General features: G+C 40.1%; 2 non-coding genes across 2 annotated transcripts; both read left to right on the forward strand.

The window, feature by feature from the left end:
* Positions 1 to 10,133: 10,133 nt before the first annotated feature.
* Positions 10,134 to 10,204, forward strand: TRNAG-CCC (transfer RNA glycine (anticodon CCC)). The gene has a single exon. It is a non-coding gene; the product is annotated as a tRNA-Gly (tRNA).
* A 12,753-nt stretch (positions 10,205 to 22,957) lies between these two features.
* TRNAN-GUU (transfer RNA asparagine (anticodon GUU)) lies at positions 22,958 to 23,031 on the forward strand. The gene has a single exon. It is a non-coding gene; the product is annotated as a tRNA-Asn (tRNA).
* Positions 23,032 to 23,240: the final 209 nt, after the last annotated feature.

Below are 23,240 nucleotides of genomic sequence, written 5' to 3' on the forward strand. Positions count from 1 at the left end.
TTTATTCTGCAGAGAGCAGAGTGGAGAGACAGGAGAAAGTTTCTCAAATTCACCTTCCAGAGAATTTGGGAGACAGGTCTTTAAAGATAGTTTGGCAGGCAAGGGATTAGGTAATTAGGTATGTTAATTAGAGCAAAATTATAGGGGTGCAGAAATCATCTTCTTGTGTTGTTTCAGTCCCTGAGGTCACAATTTCAGTTGAGTTAGTTTCTTGGTATGGGACACTGGTCTGAGGGGGTCAACCCATCAGCTGGAAGGCGGGGCCTGGAAGATATCTTAAAAACTACTTTTAGGTTTCAAAAAGGTCATGTTATCTATGGAAAAATTTAGGAATCTTTATGGACACCAGCTATGGGGAGAAAATTAAGAATCTTTATGGACACAAGCTGTGTGGCTCTGGAGTGGCAATTATGGAGAAGCAAACAGGTGGACAGTGGCTAATTATTATCATTATTTTTAGCTAGGCCCTTACCACAATTATCACCTTGCACCTCTTTTTATTAATTTGTAAGAGCAGTGTGAGGAGGAAGCTCTATGGCTAGTGCGTGCTCAGGCGCAAGCTTTGGAAATAGAAAGAAAAGGCGAGTGGCAGGGGGCAGGGGAGATATGCTCTTTATTGTCAGGGGAGATAGAGCAGTGGCGAAAAGCACAGCGGAGACCATGGCGAGTGCTTAGATATATGGCTCTGAACAATAGTGGCAACATGCCATGGGAAAACTTGATCACAGGGGTTCACATAGGACATAACACCTTGGTTACATAAGTGTGCTGACTCATGCCTCCCTGGAAGGCCGGCTAGTTGGGGGCTGGGTGGGGAAAAAAACACTGTAGCAGTGGTCTTAGTTTGGCCTAAGAAACCTGTTGCCTATACAAATGCATTTTCCCTTACAGGCAGTTTCAAATCTGTCTTTAAAAACTCTGTCTCCCAAATTCTCAGGGAGGTGGATCTGAGAAATTTCCCACGTCTCATTTATCGTCTCATTTATCGCTACGTGGATTAAACTCTTTCTCTGCTGAAAACTCTGCTGTCTCAGTGCATTGGTTTCCTCTTGGGCAGTGGACAAATGAATCTGGTTGGGTGGCAAAAATTTTTTCACCCTACTCCTTTTCTATGTTACTGCTCCTATTTGTACAGAGCTTGGACTACCTTATCATGTGTTCTCTTTTATAGTCTACTTGTTATATACATGATATATTTACTTCCCTAATTGGAATGCAAACATTTTTAGAGGAGGAGTTGTTGCTCTTGCTTCATTTGTATCTTGCTTTACAAAGACACTCAGATAATCAATAAATGCTTGATAATGAATATATAAATAAATATATAATTGATCAGCATTTTCTCTTCTCTCAGTCTTTGCATACCCTGAGGATAGCTTATATCCAAAATTAGAAGTATGAAACTTATTAGACTGTCTCTTGGCAGTTTCCGGATCTATGTGCCTTATATACAAATATTTTCTTATTGACTTTAATTTATGGTTGAAAATCTTATCATTAAGTGCAAATATGTTAAGTGAAAAATTTTTGTATTATTTTAATGGAAAAAATTGATCCAAGATACCCAACAGATAGAAAACATATAGATTAAACAAACTAAATTTATACAAATAATAAACAAAAATTAAATAATACAGTTTTTACATATGAAGATCTATTGTATTCCCCAAAGGAGCAAGAGAGACTTGGTTGTGGGCGATGATCAGTGGAGGAAGGGTGGGAGGGGGTTATTCTTTTAAAGTTAGTGAAGATTCAGTGCCAGGCAGGCATTCAATATCAGATTTAAAGCCATTAATAATTTCCTTTTTCTTAAGACTTTCGACAAATAAAAGCCAGTCACAGAAGGCTTTATAGCACACTGAAATGGTGAACGTGTACAGCAGATGGAAGAGTCATAGAAGATGCAACCCTGTCATTTCCCTTGCTTGGCATGTGTATGAAAAACATAGAATTTTGGGTTCATCGAAACACGTCATGCAAGTTAAAATTGTTTCACATGATATTCTCTGACGAGAAACGGTCATGTCAGGTAAATTGGTGAGTAGTACTGTGTCATTCAGGGTTTAAATAGGAAAACAGATAGTATACCAGAGATAATTTAATACAGGGAATTAAACAGGTATTGGCAGCTTGAAAAGGCAAAAGGGGGAAGTGATGTAATATAGAGATAGTAACTACAGGAAGCAGTTATCAACCCTAGGGTTGAGGGAACAAAGGTTAGAGGCTTGGGTTGTTAGAACTTGGTAACTTGGATGAAGGCCTCCCCCTCACTGCCCCCCCAACCTGAGCGTCTGACTTCTGAGGAGGTTGCCGGTGCCTTAAGAACTCAGAGGAAGTACCTTGGGGAGTAGGAGCTCAGACTCTGAAGAGGGGGTGCCCACTGGCTAATGCTGGTGGCTATGAAGGGGTGCAATGAAGATGGCTCCGGGATTGTAAAGAAAAGACAAAACAAAGACAAGAAAGGAAACTGGAAATAACTGCTATTCTCAGGATAGAAAAGTCATTGCTGGGGCAATGCTGATGCAAACAAGAAGCAAAACAGGAAGCAGCAGGTCCCTGATCCCTCCCCCAGCCTCTCAGTCTCCTTTTAATATCCCTTGTTGACAGAAAGTAATAAAGCCAGCAAGTGAAAAAAGATGTGGTTTGCAGAGTCCTCACCTTAGCATCAAAAAGCAGATTACAGAGGGAGAGTCTCCTCCTTAGCCACTTCCCTGCATACCCTTCTACGCAGTTTCTTTGCTTGAAACCATAATGACAAGATATAATTTCTTAGAGCGTATTTATTTTATTTATTTTGGGGTGAGAATCACTATACTAAAAAAAAAAATAAAAAATAAGAAGTCATACAAAAAGTAGTATAACATTTTAATAGCCATTATGGCAAAAAGTCATTAATTGAATAGTTATTACGTGAGAGGATCAGGAACTGAAAATCAACACTCACTAAGGACGTGATATAAAGAAACTTTACAGGAAGCCATATAGTCATTATTTATGAATAGAGGAAGCCTGAGACCTAAGAACAGGAACTGGTCCACAGGGGTGATCTGGAGCAGTATCTTTTTAAAGACAAAACACCCTTCTCCAGGCTTAACAGAGCTTAAAGGGTGAGAACTAGGAAAAGAGGAATAAGTCTCTGGGATTTTAGCTAATATCCACTTTCATGGACACCCCTACAATCCAACTTTCATTTATTCCTTCATTTAATTAATATATATTGAGTGCATATAATGTTCTAGGCACAGGAGATACAATGGTGAATGAGACTTAAGTTCACCTTCTCATGGAACTTACTTTTTAGTGAGAGAGTAAAACAATTAATATATAAAAAGTAAACACATAAAGCCGAAATAAAAAACTCAAGTAGTGGGTAAGTGCTATAAAGGAAAATAAACAGAATTAATGGACAGAGAACAGAAATTCAAACTAACCAGTAATACGGGAGTTGCAAATCAAGACAATTAAATGTCTTTTTCACTCCCCAGATTGGCAAAAGTAAAAATTATTGACAATATCAAGTTGGAAAGAATGAAATAAAATGGATACTTTCGTACACTGTCAATAGGAGCAAATCGGTAAAGCCTTTTGAGAGGGGACAGGTTATTTAGTAATATCTAAACAAATTTGAATTTTGCCTAGTAGGTTAACATATTAAGGTTCAATCATATGAAATTGACAATATTTGACAAATTTTGATCTAAAAAAAGTACTTAAAGACAGATCAAAAGAAATGATCCATAATGAAACACTAAAAGAAATAAAGTGAAATGTTTACAAAATTTCAAGATCATGTGGGTCACAAGGGAACTGAGCCAGACCATAATTTATTTTTCATTTTGGTAGCTTCATTGCTAGAGGCTCTCTGTTATCTACTGATTAGGTAAGGCAAGAATTTCCCTCCTACATAGGCCACAAGGGGTGGATCGCATAATTTTAATTGTTTAATTATTCCTTATGCCTATTTTTCTAGGACAGTTGAAGTACATATGGAGCCACCCTGGCTTAGAAACTCTGTGTCTCACAAGGAGCCATTATCTCTTGTAAGAACTTAATAAAATAACTTTCAATGTCCATGCAAGGTGTATGCAAGTTACAAGGGTCACTGCATTCAGAGAAGCTCATAGTATGGCTTCTCACTAGGTACTTATTAGTTTTGCCAGTCCAGGTGTAGTCCATCAGTCAGGAATCCTTTTTATCATATACAATGTTGCTTAGTAATATAGTTGACATTTATGCTTAAAAGGTTCCAGGAAGACAGAGCTAGAAAGTTAATCAAAGGCTAAATTATCATGCAGAAAGGAAAAAGAATTTTGTTAACATTTTACGCCCAAATTGGAAACTACAAAAAATGACAGGACAGATTTAGAGAGAGTCAAATAGAAATTCTGAAATGAAATAAAATAAACAAAATTAAGAACTCAGTGGAAGAGTATAACAGAACAGTCACAGCTTTAAAAAGATTAGTAAAGTGGGAGATGTGGAAGAAAAAAAATTCAGAATGTAGAAAAAGGAGAAAAGATAATATTAAACACACACACACAATTAAAAATGTAGTAGATAACATGAAAATCATAATTCACAGATTCAACAAATTCTAGAAGGCCAAGAGAAATAAGGGAAATCCATACCTAGAGACATCATAGTAAAACTGAAGAAAATCAAAAACATAGACAAAAATAGTAAAAAAAAAAATAAAAGAGAGAGAGAGAAAAAACAACAAAAGCCACACTCAGAGAAGAAAGAGAGATTACATTCAAATCAGTTGCAGTTAGATAACTGACTTCTAAAAAGCAAAATCAAATGCAAATATCTTCAATAAACTGGGGGAAAAAACTGCCTCCTAGAATTCTATACTTAGTAAAAACAATCTTCAAAAATTAAAGCAAAATAAAGACACTTTCAGAGAAAAAGATCTGAAACAGTTCTTCACTAGCAGAGCAACACAAAAGGAAGTTCTAAATGTTTCTCAGGCAGAAGCAAAATGATTCCATATAGAAAGACAGAGACACAGAAAGAAATGCAGAGCAAGATAGTAGTAAATATGTTGGTAAATCTAAATTAACATTAACTATATGAAAATGTGTGAATAGTCTTCTGGGGTTTAAAAATACTTAGACCTATAAGAAATGGTAACAGCATATATAACAAGTGAGACTAAATGGAATAAAAGTATTCCAAGGTCTTCAGATTATCCAGGATGAGGATAAAGATATTCATTATTGCTATGCTTTTAAAAATTAACCACTAAAAGAATAGAAGGAAAGTGAAATACAATTAACAATAAGGAAGGAAAAACTTGAAGCAAAGGGTATAAAATAAAACATATAATGTTTTAATAGTTAAAAAAATAACCAATCCAAAATAGACACACACACACACACAAAAAGAAATGGAAACATAGAACAAGGAGGAAAAAATACAGATGGTATATTTAAAAGTAATATGTATCAGCAATCATATTAAATATAAGTGGACCAAATTATTTAGGAAAAAATAAGTATTGCTAGACTAGATTTAAAAATTAATTACATGCTGTATTTAGGAGTCATACCTAAACCAGAAAGTGACAAAAAGTTTGGAAGCAAAAGGTAAGAAAAGGAGCTTGATTGAAAATATTAACCAAAGTGTTGCTATATTAATAGACTTTAAGGCAAAAAGCATGATTCTAGAAGATATCTCCTGTGGAATATAATCATCCCTTTCTAAATACCTTTTCTGCTGATTGGTTATCATGGGTAACGATATATAAATTAATCTCTATGAGCCATTTGGTTAGACAAAGAATTTTGATATTTTCTTTATTTTCTTCACTTTCAACTATAAAGATATAATAATGTCATAAATCTTTAAATATTCCTTATCTTTAAACTTTTTGTATGAGTGATGATTATCATGTTATAATTTAGGGTGATCCTCATGCCACACCCTGCCCTGAGGTCAGAACTTCCCTCTGCAAATCCCAAGTTTTTAACTGCCTGGCGGGAGACTATAGGAAAGAACCCAGGATGGCACTGCCTCTGGCACAGGGATGGATGCTGGTGCCAAACATCTTGCCTCTCTTGCCCATATTTCTGCTGCTCTTTTGTCTCTGCCTCCCACGGTGTATCGAATGCTCATGTATGTGGCTCCTCTGATGCCAATTGCCTCCCTTATCTCTCAACCCACAGCAGGAGATATTTGGAACAGAACAGTCTTCACTACTCCATCAAACTTCCAACATCCTCCCTGTCCCCCTTCATTTTGACTCCTTAGAACATCAAGACTGGTGATAACCATTGCCCTGCCCTTTCTGTTTTGGTATCACCTAACTTACTTATCTTTCCTTTGCATACACAAAAAAAGAAGAAGTCTTCCACTCTCTTGCACTCAGCCTTCTGGAGTTGGCAGATTTGGACAGAGTGAAGATAAGATGGACATACTCCCTGCTTCGGCAAAGGGATTGTCCACATTACCACTTGATGTAGCCACATTTGTGAAGCAGGGCCATGGGGTCAATCAGTTAGGAAGTTTAGTTATTAATTAAGTATTCAGCAATGAAAGCCAATTGGTTTTCAATTGGCTTTAGCACTTTCCTAGCATTTCTCCCACACTTCAGTTTCTCTTATTCTGAACAGCTTTTATTCTACTTTTGCTCTGCCCTCCTGAGTCAGAAGTTCTGAATACACCTCTCTTACTTGTAAGATTACCTGTAGTTGTCTGATGAGCTGTTGGAAGAAGTAAATAATTAACTCAGATACTAGGACCCTGAAGTTAACCAAATGTATGATTTTGACCATTAGTAAGGTTGTACTGAGAACATTAAAGAGAAATTTCTTTAGTGGCTGAATTCCCTGTCTTTCTGGTCCAGTGTAAAATATTGGAAGTCCAAGAAAAGTTTATGGAATGGTAACCTAAAGGAGAGGGTAAAACTTTCTCTTTGTTCCTTACATGTATCTCCTCCTAGGGGTACATTCATATTCATCATGACAAGAGAAACTCAGAAGAATAGGCATAACAAGAGACAGAAATCTCCTGACCTTTTTCCAGAACTAACTTGCAAAGAGAGAAACACACACTAAAGTTATTCTTCATATTCTAGGACACAGCATTTGTTAATAGGTAGTGTCATCATGTCTCTGGTTATGGAGAAGAGTGTGTGGCAAAGGTATTAGTTCCAAACGTTCCATGCAGAAACACACCAGAGCTTACTTCTTGCCTTGGAAGACACACCTTAGAGGAATGTCACACCTCATGCCAAGTATTAATCCTTCCATGACCATAGCCCAGTCCCAGTCCCAAGGCTGCCGAGCCAATACATAGACAAATTCGTGTTCTCAAAGCACTGCCCATTTTATTCTTTCTTCCCTTTTCTCAGCTGACTGCAGTGTTCCCCTGGCTATTGAATATTTGCATAGACCACATTTGCCTTTGCAATAATGCCTTCAGTAGAGATAGTAAATAAAATTATTGGAGTGGAGAAAAAAGAAGAAAAACAGTCATATACATTGGCTTGCAATCAAACCTCTGTCACTCAGGTAGGAGATAAGATGTTTGCTACTGAAGCACCAGTATTCTTAGCTTAAAGTGTTCTGCATGGCTCATAAGGTATCCAATACTTCACAGTGTTGTTTTTCCCATCACCCATAGCAGGCCTTAGGTCTATGTCTACTGGGCTTCTGCACAGAAATAGAGCCACCTGTTCATGTCTGGATTAATGACTACATAGATCCTGGCTACGCTAAGTAGCCTACTGTTTTTGGAACTTGGTCTGGAAGCAGCTGAGGAATCAAAAATTGTCCCTGTGTGGAGGCCTCTGTGCTCTGGAACACCTCTGAGACTTGACTACTAAGAATTCCCATATGACCAAGACTCAGATGTTTGCTCCAGGAAACTTCATAGAGGAGCCTTGTGATGGCGGCCTTCACCCCAGCCACTAGGGAATTGACTGTGCGAAATTGAAAAGTCAGAAGGCCAGGTGTGCCAGTGCAGTGATTTCTTTTAGTCCTTACTTCCTAATTTCCAAATTGGCTAGAGACTTGAGCTTCTCCAACATGTACATATGTTTCAAAGCCAACATAAGCTCTGGGGGTTGATCCATGGCAATTCTTTCCTCAAAATCCCCTTGGTCATATCCAGGACTCCGATGACCAAGGGAGAGAGGATTGCTGTTGCTTAGCTACTGTGTTGGCAGATGTGATTTTAGGCTACAGATATGTACAGATTTATGCTGTAGAATAGTCACTCAGGATACAGTGTAGCAAATGGATTGGAGTACATAAGAATGGCTGTAGAGAGGCCAGTTTTTGATCTGCTTATATTAATGGAGGTAAGAGGTAATGGAGTGTAATAATGAAGTGGCACTGAGTCTATAGAGAGTCCACTAAATTTAAACACTATTTATAATTACACTGGAAATAAACTGTTGTGTTGGGAGGTTGAGAGGGTTTACTTAAAGAAGATAGCGAGATCTGGTTTGAGCAATAGGATGGGTGGCAGTGAAGGTAAACGTACTAGGCAGGGATAGAAATAGGTTTTGTGATTGAAACACTCAGAACAATGCACTACTTACTCTTGGATCTGATTTTTTTTTTTTTTTTTTTTTTTTTTTGAGACAGAGTCTCACTCTGTTGCCCAGGCTAGAGTGAGTGCCGTGGCGTCAGCCTAGCTCACAGCAACCTCAGACTCCTGAGCTCAGGCAATCCTCCTGTCTCAGCCTCCCGAGTAGCTGGGACTACAGGCATGCGCCACCATGCCCGGCTAATTTTTTCTATATATATTTTTAGCTGTCCATATAATTTCTTTCTATTTTTGGTAGAGGTGGGGTCTCGCTCTTGCTCAGGCTGGTCTCAAACTCCTGAGCTCAAACGATCCGCCCACCTCGGCCTCCCAGAGTGCTAGGATTACAGGCGTGAGCCACCACGCCCGGCCTGGATCTGATTTTTAAGTGTTGAGGTAGAGGGTTGGTATATGATGCTAACAGAGAACTCACTGGTGTGTTGCGTTTTAGCACTTGTGACTTTGAGAGGCATGTGAGGGATCTTGTAAATTTAGAAGCTGAGAGTAGGAAGTGCAGGTTTGTAGTTTAAAAAGAGATGTGGGAATAAATGTAGACCTGGCTGATGTGGTTGGCATTTGAAGGCGTGTTGGCCAGAGCAGGGCTGTGTCTTGGATGTCCAGCAGAGGGCAGATGGAGCCAAAGCTCTGAGAAGTCTATGTGAACATTAATTTCCTTGTTGAGCTCAAGTTTATGACGCAGCCTGAACCTAGACTGGCTTCTCAACTAGGGAAGCACGATTATATGTCACAGCATCTATATTTGAACAAAGTCACAATGACTCCCAGACTCAACATGTGGGGCCAGCTCTCTAGGTTCTTCTCTTCAGTTTAATCTCCCCAGGGAAAACTGGGCAAAGAAATCTCTCCACTATCTGAACGTCATCAAAAGACCAATATGTTAATATTTCAACCATCAATATTTCTTTAAATAGTCTAGTGGTCTTTACGTAGCTAATGCATCAAGGCATATTAACTTAGGAAATTGGATTCTCCCAAACAGTTAAATAATTTTTTGCAAGCATTATTAATCTTTTTATATCACATAGTCCTTCAAATGCTTTATACATCTTATAAAGGAGGCACATAATATTATTATAATGATTACAAGACTGATCATTACTCTTTCACAAGAAAAAAACACAAAGGACTAACTCCATGGGTCAAACTTGATACTTCATTATCTCTATCTTGATTCTGTCTTTTTATTTCCTTTCTTCTAATTCTGCTTCTGCTTCTTATTTCTTCCCTAGATTAGAATTTTATTTACCTCACCTACCAGTTAGGTCACCTTCTCAGAACTACTAAGGCAACAGTTTGAGGTTGACAAGTGAAGATTTAGGATCAGAAACAAGGAACCTGGATGAATTTTTGACGTTTTTTCTACAGGGCTCTATTATGCAGTTGGAAAGAGCCTTTTTCAGAGTTAAGAGTTTGATCAGACAAATAAGGTATATTGATATTTATAGTTTCGTCTAATAAAAATCTTCTGTAAAAACCTTTGGTTTTGATGTTTTTGTTAACTTTTACTCAACACTACCAAAACCCTCTTAGCTAGGTACCCTTTTTCAATTTTTCTTCTAAAAACTCATTATGGCAGTGCATTGGTGGTTCAGTGGTAGAATTCTCGCCTCCCACGCGGGAGACCCGGGTTCGATTCCCGGCCAATGCAGAGGGCTTTTTGTTCCATTTTCCTATGGTCTTTACACTTACACCCTGCAAAATCATACTGCGCAGGCTATATTGCTTTTAGGGGCATTGCCTTTGGTTGTGGCAGCTGTAAACTGATGACAATGCTAACCGACGTGGTGGGTCGCTACAGTTTTGAATATTGATACATAAAATCTTTGTTATTTTGGTTTATTCTCTGAGCTGATCCCTGGAAACCCAAAAAGCCATCAGATCCCTAATTCGTATGCTGGACCTTGGGCTGATCGCTGGGCCACGTCTCACTATGGAGCGAGGATCAAGAAATGAAAGTCTGGAAGGAGAGAAGCTGCGGGCAGCTCCCTCAGTGGTCTGGCAGGAATCAGCGGCCCCAGAAGAGGGGAGGCTTGTGGGGAGGAAGCCGCTTAGAGATGAGGACAGCGGCGGAGATGGCCTCCCGCAGAGGTGGCGAGAGGACCCTCGGGTCTGTACCCCGGACACTGTGAACAGAATTTGTTCACTTGGCCAGCCACGGCGTGTTCTGTGGGCCCATAGGAATCCGGAGGGATTCCGTGTCCCTAGCAATGTCTGTCAACAGTGTTGGCCTGAAAATTACATTTTTAGTAAGGGAAAGCAAACTACGGAATCCAGAAACTATTTATCTGCTTTTGTTTTATACTTTTTGTCACATTAGGAAGTTCCTGGGAAAGATTCCAATTTGAGAGTAATATGGGTGTTACTGCGTTAGAGAGGCAAGAGGTGAATAATTTTCTTCCAAAGTTTTGTTTTCATCTAGGAATAGCTTAAATCTAAGATTTTTCTAAAACTGATTTTCAAACCAGTGGATATTTCTCTTTTTAATAATAAATTTATTCACATTCAAAGGTTTTCTTCTGACATTATGGCCTTCTGCATTTTGTTTATAAACTAATGGTGAATTTTTAAAAAGTCCTTACCTGGCAATACTGTGTTGAAATCATCAGAGTTGTTTTCTATTTCATTTTAATTTGTTTGGGAATTTCCATATTTGTTGAATAAAAATTATAATGTGTATAATTTCTTGGTTTTTTTTTTTTTTTTTTTTTTTAACATTTTTCTCTAAGCAGGAATCAGGTTTTAGGGGGAACAATCTAGTGTCTTGATTTATAAAAATGAAAATGATAGATTACTTATGTGACGAGGCATATTGAAAGGGCCCATCAGATATCAGGAAAAAGTAACCCAGGATGATCAACTTCAAGGCAATATCATAGTAAAATTATTAGATTTTTAAGATAAAGAAAACATCCTCAAGTTCTCCAGGCATCACTGTGAAATAAGTTATGAAAGCAACTGAATTAGATGGGCACCAACATACAAGACAAGGCAACAGTGAAGCAGCATTTTCAAGAAACTTATACAAAGAAAATACAAACCGAGGATGTTATATCCAGTCAAGCACTTTCCAAGGTTCAAGGTATAAGAGAATGGCTCTGTTTGTATTTCTCCACATCGGACACATAGGGCAAGGCTCAATCGTAGTCTGACCCAACCCTTGCCCGGATGCCCTCCTGGACCATGGCAAGATAGGTAGTCTTGTGAGGAGCTATCACAAGGCTATTTCTTACTGTTCTCTTGTGGGAAGTTCCTTGTCTTGTAGCAGGCTACCCGCAGGCAATTTCTTACCTTGTTCTGATAGGCCATGAAAATTTCTACTTTGCTCCCACCCCGCTCAGGGTACAACTACAGACTATAGCTGCTTAGCTGAAATATAAAATTAGCTCCTTTATGACAGAACAACCCATCACTTATATTGTCTTGTCATCTGCTACCTCCAGTTTGGTGCACTGCGGGGGGATTATGGATGTGGGGAGCTGCCAACATGCCAATCTTGCTTATGCTGTGTGTATAAGTGATAAACCACCTCAATTCATTTGAGCTTGTTATCTCCTTACTGGTCAATTCTACAGAAGTGTGACAAGACCACTTATCACTATGCTGCATAGGGACTTCTTGGCCACTTAGCAAATTTTGTGCCCAGCGTGGGGTCAGTAAGGTCACAATGCCTTCTTGGAGAAAAGACAGAAGGGACTGTGTGGGCCAGGTTGGGTGGGGGGTGGTTAAGAAGGGCCCCTAGCATCGGTAGCATATGTTTCCTCCCAAAGTGGTAAGTGTGAGTGGGGGAATAAGGGTCCTCCTATTGTCCTACATTGGTAACAAATGCTTGGAGGCTCAGTGGCAACAAGGGAGGATTGAAACCAGCCACTCAAATGACATTTTGGTTGTATAAAGTTTGTTGAAACTGAATGGAGAGCCTTTTAAAACCAAAAGCAGTTGCAGAGCTGTACTTCCTACTGTGGGGCTGCTGCCCTTGTGCCCCTAATCCCTCTCTTCCTCTCATCTTAACTCAGGTACTTTCAGGAAAGAAGCCTCCCCACTGCTCCAACTGACCCTGAAGGCTGGTCAGGACTCCTGCACTCCCTGAGGTGAGAGGGTCTCCTGACAGCTGCTGTTGTAACTCTGTCAGGTGCATGTGTTAAACTCCTTGGTCCGTGTTCCTGTAAAAGAGAGTGTGAATTCAACTGACAGTTTGGGTAAAACTTTCAGTAAAGAGAAAAGTAAAGCTATAAGTGAGCCGATTGAATGTATAGGTGTGAAAATATATAATTGAAAGTGATGAGTTACATGCTTATGCAATGAATGGTCTTAAGTTGTTAGAAGAAAGTCTTCTGTTCAGGGTACTGTCGTGTGTAAAAGTGCTAATGGGGCAAATTGCTTAACATTTGCCACCAGCAGATGGGTCAAAATTTAGCATGAGTGCCTATGGCATCTGATGTCTGAAGTTTCACTGTATAAATGACATCCTGTTGGTTGGCAAGTCAAAATTTAAAAAACTCAACAGCTCTGACTGCAGTGTTTTCAGATCTCTGCTAGCAGGGATAACTGATAAACCCCAACAAAATTCAATGCTTTGCTTGCCAAGTAGTTTCTTGGAACTATGCTGATGAATTCACAATGCTCAATCCCTCTGGGAGCCAAAAAGGGGAGGAAACTCCTAAAACAAAAAGCTACTATGGCTCACAAAGTAAAGGACTCTGTATTTCTGCCATAGAAGCCACTGCTACATGTCAGACTTTTAACTCCTGCCAAAGTTTGGTCTGTTTGTTTTAGAGTAAAAATTGTTGTTCCACTATCTTCTGACCCATATTTTTTTATGAGAAATCTGTGTTATAGTTAAAATTTGAAAAATACAGAAATAACATTGAGTAATAAATAATCTCCATTGCCTCCAAACTGAACTCTCCAAAATAAATAGTATTTAAAATTTGTTGTATGTAATTTCAAAAATGGTGGAATAACAGTTCTAACTGGCAGTGTTTGGCCAGAGGACTGAAGAATTCCCAAATCTCATCTGCCAATAACCTAGGTTCTCTGGTGAGTGTGGGGGTTCCTGAGGAAGATATGCACATATAGGAAAGTGGCAAAGTGTGAACAATCACAGTTGCTATTGGTAGAGCTTATGCCACTGTGTAGGGAATTCCAGTAAACTGGCTCAGAGCCTAAGGCTTATTTCAAGGTCTTAGGGGTTTTTCCTTCTGTCTAAGCACAGAACAACCTTTACCAGACATCCCCACATGAATCTGATGGGTGTAAGTCCTTGAGAAGAGAGGACCAGAAAGAAAGCATGGGTCAGAAGCTCTGCTTGACACCAGCCAGGTTGCCTGTTTTCATGCTTAGGTAGAAAGGGGTCAGTAATAGCTATACCCCTTTGTATGATGTTTTAATATACTGTGTCCCCAAACATCAGCAAACTAAGGGCAATATCTGTCCTGATATGTGAAGAAGGAGCAGAGCATTTGCTCCTCCTTTGTGTATTAAGGGTTGGCGGAGAAGGAGAGCGGAGAATTTGCCTTTTCTGTATGATTATTTCCTTCTGATTTTCTTATGTCATTCCAAATAATGATAAGGGAGAAGTACATTAGGCAAGTTCTCCAAAAAGGCCCTTTTCTTCCCATTTTCACTCCTTCCGTGTATCATGCTGGGCCAGGAAATGGGCAACTTAGCTGGCCAAGGAATGGCATTTTAATATTAGCATAGACTTCTGAAGTATGTGAGAACAAGGCATAAATTCAGCTAATTTTAGGACTACACTACCTAAGAGGTTACCAGCATTTTCCCATTATATCTCTCTTTTTGAACTACACATACTTATTTTATATCTGTGTATATGTATTAGTATGTATTACTACATAGTTGAACATAACTCATCAGGTATTATACAGTGGGCACCACATGACAGCATAAGCTAACGAAACCAACATGAATAATTTAGGATGTGAAATATTATTTTATTATAATATATTAGTATATTATTAAATTCAGTATTATCATTAAATTTCTTAAGAGAGACAAAAATTATAGAGAAATTGATGCTCCAATAAAGAAATTTCCCCCTACTAATGTACTCGTCAAAATAGATAAAGTGTCCATCAAAATGAAAATTAAATTATGAAAACAACCCGTCTGGTTTTTAAAAATCTGCTCTGGTTCCACCGGCCTTCAGAAGCTGTTGCCTTTATTACTGGTGCTGATTTACTTCTGCCAGCCCCAGAGGATGGATTTTGAGACCTTCCTGTGCACCGTGTTTCCAAAGTTCCTCAAGTTTCAAGCATATCCATGAGATTATCCGAGCAACAGCATCACATCCACAAAATTTAGAACCAGAGAGAACACTTCAAGCAAAAAGGCCAGGCATACATTTTTATTACATTTATTAATTTTTTATTGTGACCAATCTTACCTGGAAGAAAAGGGTAAACACCCAAACAGAAGAGAACAGAGAGTTTCAAATTCAAGTTTGCTGAAATGCTAGGCAGTTTTTCCGTTACTTGTGGATTTATAGGCTAAGGGGGAAATTGACTATAAAGAGATCATTTGATGGTAAATAAAGTTTAAAAATACATCTAAGAGATTGATTATTTCTAGTGTTGGTTTTAAATGTCTGGGGAAATGCAGTCTCACAATTTTGGGCGCGTAATTGGTGCTGATACGTTGGTAAGCAATATACATTGGAAGTTTAAATTAACACTAAAATTCACCTACCTGCAATGTATCCTACTTAAATAGTTTCAATTTTAGGATCAAAATTAACTTCATTTCTACAGTCTTTGAAAAACAGAGCGACAGAGGTTGGTAGATAGCAAACACAGTACATAACACCTCACAATGAGTTGGAGACCCCTTCCCCTCACCAGGAATGGAACCGCGGTGAAAGCCTCAAATCCCGGCTGCTAGACCACCAGGGAACCAAATGCTATATGCTTTTTTTTTCTTTTTAACCCTTTTAGCAGAACCCACCCTTGCACTGACCTCTGGAAAGCTCAGTCTACCCTCCCAGGTGCTGCCCGCTCCTCCAAGGAATTGTTCCAGAAGGTGGTCCCCTCTCTGCCCGGCTTTCTCCAAATTGCGAGCCTGCGCGCGGCTACCAAGCGTCCCCCGCCCCCGCCCCGCCAGTAGCGCTCCCGTGAAGCCCACCAGGTCCCCAAGTTCCGGAGCAAGTTGCTTTGACCCCACCACACCTCACGACTGACCTAGAGATGCGCCTTTGCGAGGCGACGGCGTGTGGAGAGACTGTCGCCGGATCAGGGACAGTGCACAAGGTCGCCGGGAGGAGGCCGGAGGGGAGGTACCAAGATGAGAAGGGGCCGAGACCGCAGCATCCCCAACATCATAAAGGACTCAAATGGAGGCAGGAACGGAGACGGCCTGGATAGGATAGAAAACTCTTTCAAGGCAGACCCTAGGGCTCTGCATTGAATCCTGGATCTTCTCCCTACAGCCTGCTGTGCCTGCGCTTTCTTGTCTTAGCAGACGGCAACGCCATCCTTCCATATGCTGGGGCAAAACTCGACGCCGGTCTTGTTCTCAGAACCCATGTCCGATTAGTTAGGAAATCGTCTTTCCTCTTTGGTTAATTGTGGACTTCGATCCACACAATTTTTCTCTTTCTTGGTCTCTGAATTTTGTCAAACGACAAAGCGTGGAGATCGATTCCACTCAAGACCCGCGGCTCGCTCAGACTTTAGGGTTTAAGGCCCTTAATCTCGGGTTCGGGGTTTGGGCTGCCGTCGAGAGTTTTCTTTGGCTCTACCTGTCAAAATCAGCCTCTCCAGACCTGTGTTCGAGAACCAGCCAGGGGCAGGGCTAGGTCCCGTCAGAGCGGTTCCTCCTGCCAGGTCAGGAGCCCGCACACCCTTTGTGACCTGCAGGGAAGACTCGGGCGGCGTGTATTCAAATTGCCAGGAGCCCGCGAGCCGCAGGTGCGCGGGGACGCACGCGGAGAGTTCGTGATTCGTCCTGGCTCTTCTCGTTCTCACCCGCTGGCGGTAACGTCCCGGGTCAGTTTGACACGCCCAGGCAGGGAGGGACCGGTAGGGAAAGGGGGCGGCCGCCCTCTTGGGTCCTGTCTACCAGGTGGAAATAGATCAAAAGGAAGGGCAGAAACCCTATGAGATTTGCTGATCTAAAGGCACGGCGAGGATTAAGTCAGGCTTCTCTGAAACCAGGTCCCCCTGTTGCCGTTGAACCGAGTTCCGGTCTCCAGTTGGAGCCAAAGCCGGCAAAGCAGACAACCTTGGCCTGGGTACCAGTGAGTACTTATCCCCCCTCCTCCCCAGCTGGGTAGCACTTGAACTTGTAGCGCTTGATCTCTCTCCCCAAGCTTTCTGTGCATTCCAAGGATGCAAGCGATAACTTATAAAACTGCCCTTACTTGAAAAAAGAATACTTTGATCTTTTAGCGAAAGAAATTTCTTACAGGTTTGAATTGAGGACTTTCAGGTGCGGGAAAAACGCGAAAATCACTATGCCAGGGCAAGCAAATACTGTTGAGGATGTCTCACATACAGGAACTGCACTTTAGCCATGAAGATTTGTATACTTAGGCTGGGCCCATTTTATTTTAAGCGCACTGTTGGTGGAACTTAAGATGAATGTAGGACGTTCATGATGAATATTTTAATTCTGGTAGTTTTAATTTAAAAACACATTTTAAAAATTGTATAACAAGTATATAAAGCCCACTGTATGCTATTTTTACAAAAGCAGCAAAGAAAGTTGTTGTGTAAATGACAAAGTTTCATAAAATGTCATTAAATATTGTTTCCACCAAAGTTTTTCTTCCTACAAAAAACATAAAATTGCAAACCAGTGTATTTCATGTTCATAGATAATAGAGAAAAATTTCTATGGCCAAAGCAAGTAAAAACTGAACTTCTTTTTCAAGAAAAATCTACTCATTGCTGAGTGTTGCAGACATTTTACCTCTAGATTAGCTCTGAAGGTAACTGAAGATTTATTTTCTCCAGAGGGTACAATAGAGGATCTTTGGCTAAGGGCTCAGCCATTGTACATGAGGGCATATGTCCTACAGTAAAATGAGAGGGATTAAGTGACAGCATATTTTGATTTGCATGGGGGCACCACAGTATGTACGCATTTCAGATTTATTGACCTGTGTGGAAAAGTCAAACCTGGAAGACTTTAAGACTTGCTGTTAAGCTGTTTATTACCATAAACAAAACAGTGTGAGAGTAGCAAAAGGATACACGCATAGATAAATGGAACTGAACTAAGACACCTCGAACAGACCCACATAATATGGTCAACCAATTTTCAAAAAAAAGCACTAAAGCAATTCAATGAGGAAAGGAGTGTCATTTTAACAAATAGTGCTGGATCAATTAGGTATCTATTATACTAGTGAACAAAACCCCACAATCCCTACCTCACCATATACACAAAAGCTAATTCGAGTTGGATCACAGACCAAACCATACAAACTAAAACATTTTAGAAGAAAATACATGAAAATATTCTTATAACATGGTAGCAAGCAAATATTTCCTACATGTTTCACAGGAAAAAATAATAAATAAGAAAAGTGATAAATTTGACATAATCAATATTAAAAAGTCTTCTCATCAAAAGACACCATTAAGTGAAAAAGCAAGCCATAGTCTAGGAGGAAAATGGTCACAAAACATATCTGACAAAGAACCTATATCCAGAATATATAATTAGCTCCTACAATTCTACAATTCGGCATTAGAAACTGAAACACTTATCTTAGAAAATGGGCAAAAGCTTAAACAGACACTTGAGAGAGGAAGGTATACTAATGATCAACCAGCTCATAAAAAAAAGTGCCCAATATCATTAGCTGTCAGGGAAATAGATACTAAAATCACATTGAGATACCATTCCACCCAGTAGCTTGGCTAAAATTATGAAGTCCAAAAACACCAAATCCTGGTGAAGATGTGGAACAACCAGAAGCCATACGTTTTTAGTAGGAATGTAAAACGTTCTAACCACTTCGATTTGACAGTCTCTCATAAATTTAAACATAAACATCCCTTTGTTCCTAGCAATTTTTTACCTACATATTTTTCTAAGAGAACTGAAAACATATGTCCACATGCAAGATGTTTATAGCAGCTTTATTCATAATAGCAAAACTACTAACAACCCAAATGTCCATCATCAGGACACTGGCAAACAAACTGTGGTATATCCATGCAATGGAATACTCAACAATAAAAAGGAATGAATATCTAGTATACTCAGCAATATCAATAAAACTCAGAGACATTATGCATAAAGAAAAAACTGGACACGACAAGGTGCATAGTCCATGAATCCATCTACAGGAATTTCTAGAAGAAGCAAAACTAATTTAAGATGCAAAATATCAACACTGTGGCTTTCAAAAATAATGCCAAGGATAATGATAATGAGGATGATGATTCTCCTGATTAAAACATTATTGATTATCTCCTAAATCTAGACACAGCTAATAACAGCAGAATGAAGTAGACTGCTCTTATTGGCCCCATTTTACAGAAGAAAGAATTGAGGCACATAATGTTTAAGTTGCTTGTCCAAGGCCTCACAAGGGCAGGACTAGATTTATAAACCAGAACATAGGTGTGGCTTGAGCACAGATTAGACCAGGTCTTTCTTCTTCTCAGTTTGAGGTATTTCTGGTTTTCTCAGCTGTAGGGGTGAGAAGAGTTGAGAGAAGAAGAGATAAGGCAAAAGGAGGAGGGAATGAGGGATGGAAGCACAGGATCTGTAGTTACCAAAGAGCACAGCAGCAAACCCTTGTGAATGTTATTATATCAGGATTACAAAAATTTCCAAGAGGCTGGATTGTTTTCTGCAAGCCTTGGATTCTGTAGTTAAATATAATGCCGACATCAGGAGATGAAATCGAGAAGAATCATAGATTTAAACATGAAAACTAAAACACAAAACACTTCTAGAAGAAAATGTAGGAAAATATATTCACCATCTTGGAGTAGGAGAGATGTCTTAGAGATCATAAAAGAAAAAAATTAAGAACTTGGATTTCACCAAGATTAAAGACTTCTGCTCATCAAAAATTACCATAAGAAAGTATGAAAAGGCAAGCCACAGACTGGGAGAAGATATTTGCAATGTGCTTATTTGAAAAAATGACTCAAATATTGAATATATAGAGAGAACCTTTAGAAATCAGTAATAAAAGCCAAGCCATTTAAAAATGAGCAAAATATTTGAATAGGCTTTCTTCACAAAAGAGAATATATAAATGGCCAAAAGACATAAGAAAAGATGCTCGGTATCATTAGGTAAACACAAATGAAAACCATGATTAGATCATTTTCTTTTCTTTTTATTTTATTTTTTGGAGATGAGGGTCTTGCTGTGTTGCCCAGGCTGGTCTCAAACTTCTGGGTTTAAGAGATCCTCCTACCTCAGCCTATGGAGTAGCTGGGATTACAGATGTAGCCACTGCACCCAGCTATGATGAGATACCTTTATGCACTGCACTGCTATGCTCTGAATATTTGTGTCCCTACCATCAACATGATATTTATTTGTTGAAATCTTAATCCCCAAGGTGGTGGTATTAGGAGGTTCCAGCCCTTGAAAGGTGATCAGATAATGGGGGCTCCATTTCCTGAATAAGATTAGTGTCTTTATAAACTGTGTGAGGACACAGCAAGAAGGTAGTGTCTATGAACCAGAGAGTGAACCCTCACCAAACACTGAATCTGCTGGCGCCTTGAACTTGGACTTACCAGCTTCCAAAACTATAAGAAATAAATTTCTGTGTTTATAAGCTGCCCACTTTATTTTGTTATAACAGCCTGAATAGACTAAGACATGCACCCACCAGAACGGGTAAATTTTAAAGACAGAGAACAAGTGCTGACGAGAATGTGGGGTAACTATATACTCTTGCTGTGTTGCTGGTGAGAAGGTAAAATAGCACAACCATTCTGGAAAACTGACAGTTCTGATAAAGTTAAATCTAGACCTATCCCATGACCTAGCAATTCCACTACAACATATATACTCAAGAAAAATGAATGCATATGTCTACAAAAAGAATTATACAAGAATATTTATAGCAGCTTTGGTCACAGTAGCCAAAACTGGAAATAACCCAATTGTCCATCAACAGTGGTATGTTCACACACAGGAATAACACTCATCAATAACACCAAAATAATTCACTCAACAACACTGATGCATCTCAAAAACATTATGTTGCGTGAAATAAAAGTCTGACACAAAACATATATATTCATTTATGTGAATTTCAGGAACAGTCAACACTAATATGCAGAGATAGAAATCAGAATGGTATTCTTAAGTGAAGAGAAGGTGGGTGTGATTGACTCTACCTACCTTTCTGGGCTGATGGAAAATGTCTACAACTTGATCCAGGTGATAGTTACATTTGTCAAAGTTCATCGGGCTGTGCACTTAACATTTGCGCATTTTACTCTGTGTGAATTACACTTCAATAGTGTACTTTTAGCAAAAAAAATTGGGGTAGAGGCAAAGCATGATACTGAGTTTAGGTTTTATTATATTTATTAGGTTTTATCTTATTAGATTTTATTGTAAAATACCTGTTAAAGCGAACTCATGAAAAGCTCGTTGTTATTGCGTCTAAAAAGGCCTCGCTGACATTTGAAATATCTCAATCAGAAAAAAACAGGTTGTTACTACACCATTACATTAGCTGAAGCTACAGACAAGGTTCCCGGAGACTCGGCATTTTACCTTTTGGTGGGAGGGTTCCTGCGCATGCTCAGACGTGGGGACCTGCCAACCATCCCCCGACTGCGCCCTAGGTTAGTGCGCGGTGGGGTTTACTTCCCTCCTGCCCATCCCATGGTGGGGAGCCACGGTAAAGCCTGATCTCAGACTGCAGCTAAAGGGCGTATCCGGTTCGCGGGATTTAAACAGTGAAAGTAAAACACATGAAATCTTGCCGAGAAAGAAGCCGGATATTACTGTGGCTCAGATTCGAGTCGAGGTTGCTGCGGCCACAGCGCCGAGTACTAACCATTATGCTATACCATCTTGGCGCTCCATAAGCCTGCTGGCAGCTAATATGCTTTTAATATTTCTTTTGGAAATCATCCACGATATTTTTCTGTTTTGTTCTTGGGTAGGTGCAGGTTCTTGCGATTTTCTCTCTTTTGTGTCCTTTTAAAACTCATCTCCATTCTAATATATAATAGAAGCAATTCTCATCTCTCCGGATCCGGCCTTTGTACAGGCCTCCTGGGGGGTTTCATTGTCCTTGGCCATGCCTCACCTGCTCTTCCTCTCCTGCTCGCGTTTCCCTTTTGTCCCTGTCCCGTTCCCTCTCCTGCCCACTAACCCCACACAACCCTCGGCTCTCAGTTCAGTTAAAGGCGTGGACCTCAAGCTGCGCAGATGGTGCAGTGTAGGCCCCTTCCTGGCCCACCCCATGGGACTTTGCAAGCTTGGAGATCAATTAACTACAACAAAGTCTTTTTTAAAAAAAGAACTTCCCCCTTTGAAAAACCTTTCATCTATTTTTCACTCAGAATTCTTCAAAGGACGAAAGGAAGATCAAGCAAATGAGAAAAGCAATGGCTTTTTATTCCTAGTTTGCTATAGCGAGGGACACAGCCACCGGCACTTGCATTTTTGACGGAACTTCAAAGGCAGGCGGAGGAGCGGGAAAGCTTTACAGTGGAAAAAAAGGAAGGCTGCTGGTGTGCCCTGGTTGGGGGGAGGCTGCTGGCATGAAGCAGCTGCAGGCGGGCTAGCTAGAGGCGGGGCGTCCTGTCTGAGTAGTGTATATTTGGCTTTCTCTGATTGGTCCTAAGTTGCAAGTGGGACAAAAATTTAGGGAAGCTGTCAGTTATTAATCAAGTTCTGGACATTTTGAGCCGATTGTTAAAGACGTTATGGTTTGTTATTAGAGATACAGCTCGTCTTCCTACAAATCTGACTTATAGCAAATCTGGCTTCCTGGGTCATTTATCTGTAGATAAGGGGACTGATTCCTGGGCAGGTACCTGCTTCTTGTGGATCAGAGTTCTATTTTTATATATGGTCTGGCTACTGTCCGTTTTTATATTCGGTCTCTGAAATGTATTAATTCAAGAAGTCCTAACTGACTGCCCTGGGTGTTCAGCTGCCCGTGAGCCCCAGTTGCTCAGACGGGGGTCGCTGTCCCGACGTCTCCGGAGGCGCTGGCTTCTTTAGGCAGGCGAGGGGCAAGGCGGGGCAAAGGTCATTCAGCTGTCCCTCTGGTTTCGGAATCATCCAATGTACGAGTTCAACTGGATCTGTCGCTCTAGTTGCTCCGTTTTTCCGGGGCTTTGGAATTTCCCAGCTATATTGCAAAAGATTGGTGGTACTGGCTAGCATTTAGTGAGAATGTACCCTCTATTAGAATATAAAAAAGCCTTTTGGCCGTGTCTCTGTGGCGCAATCGGTTAGCGCGTTCGGCTGTTAACCGAAAGGTTGGTGGTTCAAGCCCACCCAGGGACGTTGCAATCCTTTTGTGACATCCAAGTGGTCCCGGTGGATTCTCTCCGGTAAAGGTTAAGATACCTCACTTACCTTCCTCTCATCTAGCGGCGACTTACCTTCACAGAAGATTTGCTGGAAAGAAATGTAGTTGGGAGGCAGAAGTTTCTTGGACCAGGGAACACAAGAGACCTGGTGTATGTAATCTGTGCTCAGGAACATGGGTTCTG

This window comes from Eulemur rufifrons, chromosome 8, assembly GCF_041146395.1.
Source record: "Eulemur rufifrons isolate Redbay chromosome 8, OSU_ERuf_1, whole genome shotgun sequence".
Classification (NCBI taxonomy): Eukaryota; Metazoa; Chordata; class Mammalia; order Primates; family Lemuridae; genus Eulemur; species Eulemur rufifrons.